Source organism: Bombyx mandarina, chromosome 11 (genome assembly GCF_030267445.1).
Source record: "Bombyx mandarina strain Sakado chromosome 11, ASM3026744v2".
Taxonomy (NCBI): Eukaryota; Metazoa; Arthropoda; class Insecta; order Lepidoptera; family Bombycidae; genus Bombyx; species Bombyx mandarina.
The window spans coordinates 4403074-4410573 of record NC_143218.1 but is presented as its reverse complement, the minus strand read 5'-3'; the positions used below and the strand labels follow the sequence as shown (position 1 = coordinate 4410573).

Here is a 7500-nt window from a genome sequence, read left to right as displayed (position 1 = left end):
CATTTAAAGTTTGAGAATAGGTTGAGGTCGTTTCGGCCCCAATGCCTCTAATCATTCGCTTTACCGGATGAGACTGTTTTAAAATTTTATATCGACGCCAGCTATCCTGAGGGAAACTTCGGACGGAACCAGCTACTAGATGGTTCGATTAGTCTTTCGCCCCTATACCCAGTTCCGACGATCGATTTGCACGTCAGAATCGCTACGGTCCTCCATCAGGGTTTCCCCTGACTTCGACCTGACCAGGCATAGTTCACCATCTTTCGGGTCCCAGCATTTGTGCTCAGAGCGCGCCTTCATTCACTGATTGGAAACGAGACGCCTCGGGAGTGCGAAAATCACGAACGTAGCTCGATAATTTCATCCTCCCTGAGCGAACGTCGAGCGTTCGCCTTCACTTTCGTTACGCCTTTCAGTTTAATGTTAAAAATTTATAAAACTCAATGACTCGCACACATGCTAGACTCCTTGGTCCGTGTTTCAAGACGGGTCCTGCGAGTGCCCGAAACTGTATCATCGCAGACGTTCAAACAAACACGCACTAGTCCGAGACTGCACGGCTGCGACAACAGACGCGTCGCACTCGCGTCCGCACTAAGGCAGGAAACGAGAAAATACGACGTTGACTTGCGTCGGGCCGGACGCGTATGAGAAAATTTTTTTTAGGAATTTTCAACGCGTGCGTGATTAGTTTAATGATACCGTCCGAATGCGTGGATCGGAACGATACGCGGTCCGAACGTGTTCTAAACGAATAAAACTCGTACGGTCTCCCGCGCGATCGTCTTAAATCCACGACGAACGGGTCGCGATGCATTACTAAGAGAGAAGTGCACGTCTTCTCGGGACGTTAAACGTTCACGTACCGTGCCGACGGAGAACGAACGCACGAAACGAACGTTCCGTCAACATCTGAACGCACGTAAACGTACGCCCGAGAGAAAACGATGAATCTCTCCGTTCGTTCATTCGAGTTTCGCAGGTTTACCCCTGAACGGTTTCACGTACTCTTGAACTCTCTCTTCAAAGTTCTTTTCAACTTTCCCTCACGGTACTTGTTCGCTATCGGTCTCGCGGTCATATTTAGCCTTAGATGGAGTTTACCACCCGCTTAGGGCTGCACTCTCAAGCAACCCGACTCTAAGGAGCGTCCCTCTCGCCGCGACCCTCCGTCGCTACGGGCCTGGCACCCTCTACGGGAAAACGGCCCCGTTCAAGACGAACTTGGACAGGAGTCGTCGCGACGAGAAAGCGGAACCTCCCGAACACCACATCTCCCGTTATCGATTAAAACAACGGGATTCAGTGCTGGGCTATATTCCTGTTCGCTCGCCGCTACTAAGGAAATCCTGGTTAGTTTCTTTTCCTCCGCTTACTAATATGCTTAAATTCGGCGGGTGATCCTCCCTGATCTGAGGCCAACGATATAAAAATAAATTTGAGGCAAACTCGATATCCGTCAGCGTCCATCGCAAAATCCTCCCACCCCTCTCCTCTCCTCACGCACGTCCTCCTTTCCTCTCCTCCCACCACCATTTTCTCTATTCCCAAGCATCAATCTCTTCTTTCTTCTCCTCACAAAAAATTTTGTAATGAGATTTCAATCAGAGACGAAAACGAGAGAACCGAGAGCGAGTGAGTGAGAGCGAGCGAACGAGAGCGCTAGCGAGTCAGAGTGAGAGATGGAGAGGCGCGAGGTCGCAATTCGGACGTCGAGTCCGCCTACACACGTTTTCCTATTGTTAATCATTATTCGTCTGTCCGGGTCATTAGTAGTTTTTCGTCGTCGCCGTTACGTTAAGTAAATTCAACGATCGATGTGTGTGCAAGCGAAAAATCGTTAGATTATTTTATTGAATTTATTCGCGATTACAAATAATTCATTAAAATTCTTCATCACAACGTTTCGCTTCGCACCGTCGTCGTCGTCGATATTAAATAACGATTAATACAACGTCAACAACAGAATAACGAAACCAAGACGACAAAAATTCATATACACGAGAACTCGCTACGCGCACGCTAAACATAACGCGCGCGCCAGAGAGGTTCGACGTGATTATGAAAATTTTGAAATAACAATAAAACATTTTTAGATCCGTCGGAGAGACGAGCTAGCGAAACGCGATTCGTAATCGTAGTCTTCGGTCAAATTTTAATTAAAAAATAACAACACGTAACGACGAGTACGAACGCGTAACGCGGAACGCGTCAACGCGACGGATCACGAGCGCGGCACGAGCCACGCAATGTGATTAATGTTTTTTATGCAGCCGGCCCTCAGACAGGAGTGGTCCTGGATGTGTCTCCACGGACCGCAATGTGCGTTCGAAATGTCGATGTTCAAATGTGTCCTGCAGTTCACACTATGACGCGCAGTTAACTGCGTTCTTCATCGACCCGCGAGCCAAGTGATCCACCGTCCAGGGTAATGATTTTCGTTTTTTCTGTAATGTTTAAATAAAAATAAAAAATTTCTTTTTTTTTTTTCTTGTCGAAAAAAAAACAATAAATGAATAAAATGTATTTTATGTTAATTTACGAAACCGTCAACGACGACGAGAGAGACACGAGCGAGCGCTCCCGCAAGAACGCGCGCACGCGACTCTCCGTGACGTTTGGACGTACGCGACGTTTCGACGTTTTCGCCGTGTGCGCGCGCGCGTTTCGCATTTTATACATAAATATTATAATATTCGAAATTTCGAATCTCAAAATATTAAATAATAAACATATAAAACACGGTGGTACAACGCACGCACACACACGTTAAGAAAACTAAAACGTCTGTGAGTTTTTCTTTCGATCACCGCGCTCTCGCTCTCGAGCGCACTAGTGTCACGACGGCAATCGAATCGACACGACGACACACACACACACAACTACTGCATCACTCACACACACACACACACACACACACACACACACACACACACACACCACAAACACAGAACAACACTGTAATTTCGGTGTCAGTAATGGTATTTTGTAGTGCGCGTATAGTTTTATGCGTGTGCTGCCGTGCGCGTGCAGTACGCAGCAGTATTAGATATATAATGTCAGCAGTCAGATTCAATATCGTCGCGACAAACGCGCGCGAGAGCGTGAGAAATCGGATAAACGATAAAAATTAAGAACGATCGAATGTATGCATGCGTATATATATATAAATAAATAAATAAAATATTTACATATCACACACAATACAACACACGTTAATGATCCTTCCGCAGGTTCCCCTACGGAAACCTTGTTACGACTTTTACTTCCTCTAAATGATCAAGTTTGGTCAACTTCCCAACAACGCCGACGGCCGTGAAGCCACCGCGTGTCGGTCCGAAGACCTCACTAAATCATTCAATCGGTAGTAGCGACGGGCGGTGTGTACAAAGGGCAGGGACGTAATCAACGCGAGCTTATGACTCGCGCTTACTAGGAATTCCTCGTTTATGGGGGATAATTGCAAACCCCAATCCCCAGCACGAAGGAGTTTCAGCGGGTTGCCCGGGCCTCTAGGCCAGGGAGAACATGCTGATTCCTTCAGTGTAGCGCGCGTGCGGCCCAGGACATCTAAGGGCATCACAGACCTGTTATTGCTCAATCTCGTGCGGCTCGAAGACGCCGGTCCCTCTAAGAAGAATTTTAATACGTCGTCAGTGAGTTGCGCGACACGAGGCCGCGCACACCTAAATAACGACGCCTATTTAGCAGGCTAGAGTCTCGTTCGTTACCGGAATTAACCAGACAAATCGCTCCACCAACTAAGAACGGCCATGCACCACCACCCACCGAATCAAGAAAGAGCTGTTAATCTGTCAATCCTTCCGGTGTCCGGGCCTGGTGAGATTTCCCGTGTTGAGTCAAATTAAGCCGCAGGCTCCACTCCTGGTGGTGCCCTTCCGTCAATTCCTTTAAGTTTCAGCTTTGCAACCATACTCCCCCCGGAGTCCAAAATCTTTGGTTTCCCGGAAGCTGCCCGCCGAGCCATTGTAGTAACGTCGGCGGATCGCTAGATGACATATTTACGGTTAGAACTAGGGCGGTATCTAATCGCCTTCGAACCTCTAACTTTCGTTCTTGATTGATGAAAACACCTTTGGCAAATGCTTTCGCTGATGTTCGTCTTGCGACGATCCAAGAATTTCACCTCTAACGTCGCAATACGAATGCCCCCAGTTATCCCTATTAATCATTACCTCGGAGTTCTGAAAACCAACAAAATAGAACCGAGATCATATTCTATTATTCCATGCACGAAATATTCAAGCAGCATTTTTAGCCCGCTTTGAGCACTCTAATTTGTTCAAAGTAAAATTGTCGGCCCACCTCGACACTCACCGAAGAGCACCGCGATAGGATTTTGATATTGAACCGGCGTTTTTTAGAACGCCGGCTCACCGACGATATGCTCCGCAAACGTGTCAGTATCACCGCGGATGCGGTGCACCGACAGCGCGGCGCACAAATGCAACTACGAGCTTTTTAACCGCAACAATTTTAGTATACGCTATTGGAGCTGGAATTACCGCGGCTGCTGGCACCAGACTTGCCCTCCAATTGTTCCTCGTTAAAATATTTAAAGTGTACTCATTCCGATTACGAGGCCTCGTAAGAGTCCCGTATCGTTATTTTTCGTCACTACCTCCCCGTGCCGGGAGTGGGTAATTTGCGCGCCTGCTGCCTTCCTTGGATGTGGTAGCCGTTTCTCAGGCTCCCTCTCCGGAATCGAACCCTGATTCCCCGTTACCCGTGACAACCATGGTAGTCGCAGAAACTACCATCGAAAGTTGATAAGGCAGACATTTGAAAGATGCGTCGCCGGTACTTGACCATGCGATCTGCAAAAGTTATCCAGATTCATCAAAATTAACGACTTCGGACGCGAGGCCCTCCGTCGATTGGTTTTGATCTAATAAAAGCACTCATCCCATCACTGGTCAGAGTTCTGATTGCATGTATTAGCTCTAGAATTACCACAGTTATCCAAGTAACTGAGTAAGATCTAAGGAACCAAAACTGATATATTGAGCCATTCGCGGTATCGCCTTAATACGGCTTGCACTGAGACATGCATGGCTTAATCTTTGAGACAAGCATATAACTACTGGCAGGATCAACCAGGGAGCTCTCTTTTTCGTTAGCTCGAAAACTAAAACGTCGCACCGCATCGGGCGTAAAAACGCTCGTACGGCGTGATCGTGTTTAGGTATTATAATAGTATTTATATAATAAACAACTCTCGTTGTTTACTAATAAATAATATCATTAAATATATAAAAATCCATATCCTAGAAAATTTAATTTTTAAGGAAAAGGATAATTATACAAAATCGGTCCACCGAGATTTCGCATAAACCGTTCACGTTAAAACATATAATGTTTAAATAAAAACACCATATGAAATATTATAATTCGTTTTAACGAATAAAATTTCAAAATCGCGCACGGAACGTACAGAATGACGTAAACGACTGAACGAACAGGTGCATTCGTCCGTTTGATTGTTTCATTCTGAAATTAGAAATGAACTAACCGAACGAACATGCCGTCGCATGAGTTACGCATATGTCTCACGGTGTTACGGCGACCGCAGCGTTTCGGTTAATCTATAATAAATATATTATATTATTATTATTATTATTATTATTAAACACGAAACACACGCAACGCGCAAAACCAATGAACATATGAAAAATTTTAAAATTTCCAGGACCAAAAAATTTATGCGTCCAATCACAAAAGTCTCCTCCTCTCCTCAATGTATATATGTCAAGCTTCTGACCGGACGAGATATATATGAGAGATGGATAGATACTTCAGATCGCATGACGCAGGTCCGACGCTGATCAAATATATAATATATAACTTTATAATGTGTTCGTTTAAAAACGAGAGAGAAAAACTGAAAATGTAATCCAAAAAACAACAAACATCAAATCTTCCTCTCTCGCCTCGCGCACCAACTAAGGCACGCCCGAACATCAAACGCGACACGCGCTCAAACCACACATGTGATGCGGGCCGTGCGCGTTCGCATGCATACATACGTAGGATCGTCGTCCGCGGTGAAGTCTGTTGAGCCGTGGATTTTTAAAATTTTAATTTAGACAGAATATAGTTTATTATTATTATTATTATTATTATTAGTATTATTATTAATTATGTATATTTATTTTAAATGTTATTAATTAAAATATAATTTTTTTTAAAAGATTTTTATTACGACTAAGTCTCGTCGGCCAGGTCTAAATATTTTATTAATTTGTCCTTTTCTGCCTTCACGAGGTGAAGGTACATCACGCCTTGATGATGATGATGATGATGATGATGATGATATTGATAAATTTTCATATCCACCACGTAGAAGGTTATCATTATGACATCTTATTATGTACGTAGGTACATTAACATTAATAACTCCTCCTGAACTGAGAACTGACTCCAGAGCGAGAAGAAGAAACCTCCTCACGTAGCGCGCAGTACCTATCGTGGATAATAATAACTACTACATAACTAACTGCCTTCTGTATCAGGACCCCTAACCCAGTTAGCTAGCTAGCTGGCTGGCTGGCTGGCTGGCTGGCTGGCTGGCTGGCTGGCTGGCTGGCTGGCTGGCTGGCTGGCTGGCTGGCTGGCTGGCTGGCTGGCTGGCTGGCTGGTACCTACTACCGACACAACTATTGGAATAATTATTTTTAAATCAATCAATCAATCGATAAAAATCAATAATGGCGGTAGTCTAGTGGGCCAGGTCTAAATATTATATTAAATTGTCCTTTTCTGCCTTCACGAGGTTCTTTCTTTCTTTCTTTGTTTCTTTCTTTGTTTCTTTCTCGTCATGAAGAATGGTGATATCAACCAACACTGCGCGACGCGCAGACCGATCTATCATCAAAATATCAGGCTCATTGGCAACAAAATACTTAAATAACAATAACAATAACAATAATATAAATTATTATAAACTTAGTAAATATCAAATATCACCCCTTAAAAGTAGAACTAACACGACTCTGGAATACACACAAAGAAACTTATTCCCAATAGTAACAGGCGTAGTAGCAAAAAGTATACATAGATACATTAACAAATCGGAAGCAAACATAAACATAGGCACACATAATACAAAAACAAGCACCCATATACACACATGCACAATAATAAGTATAGTTTTGGGTAATACAGTCTTCATAAATTCTGGTTGATATTGGTATCGGTATTGGTATTGGTATTGGTAAGGTAACTTAAGGTAAGGTAATGTAAGGTAAGGTAAGGTAATGTAAGGTAAGGTAAGGTAAGGTAAGGTAAGGTAAGGTAAGGTAAGGTAAGGTAAGGTAAGGTAAGGTAAGGTAAGGTAAGGTAAGGTAAGGTAAGGTAAGGTAAGGTAAGGTAAGGTAAGGTAAGGAAAAGGTAAGGAAAAGGTAAGGAAAAGGTAAGGAAAATGTAATGTAAGGTAAGGTAAGGTAAGGTAAGGTAAGGTAAGGAAAAGGTAAGGAAAAG

The 7500-nt window shown here is 43.9% G+C and overlaps 3 non-coding genes across 3 annotated transcripts in view; all 3 read right to left on the bottom strand.

Annotated features, from left to right (window-relative positions):
* LOC149501931 (large subunit ribosomal RNA) overlaps positions 1-1421 on the bottom strand; it is a 4118-nt gene extending 2697 nt beyond the window's left edge. Inside the window, exon 1 of the ribosomal RNA XR_016323926.1 lies at positions 1-1421. This exon is cut by the window's left edge and continues 2697 nt beyond it. This is a non-coding gene — a ribosomal RNA (large subunit ribosomal RNA).
* Positions 1422-2274: 853 nt separating this feature from the next.
* Positions 2275-2431, bottom strand: LOC149501930 (5.8S ribosomal RNA). The gene has a single exon (XR_016323930.1). It is a non-coding gene; the product is annotated as a 5.8S ribosomal RNA (ribosomal RNA).
* A 785-nt stretch (positions 2432-3216) lies between these two features.
* LOC149501929 (small subunit ribosomal RNA) lies at positions 3217-5124 on the bottom strand. Its single transcript, XR_016323921.1, has one exon. It is a non-coding gene; the product is annotated as a small subunit ribosomal RNA (ribosomal RNA).
* Positions 5125-7500: the final 2376 nt, after the last annotated feature.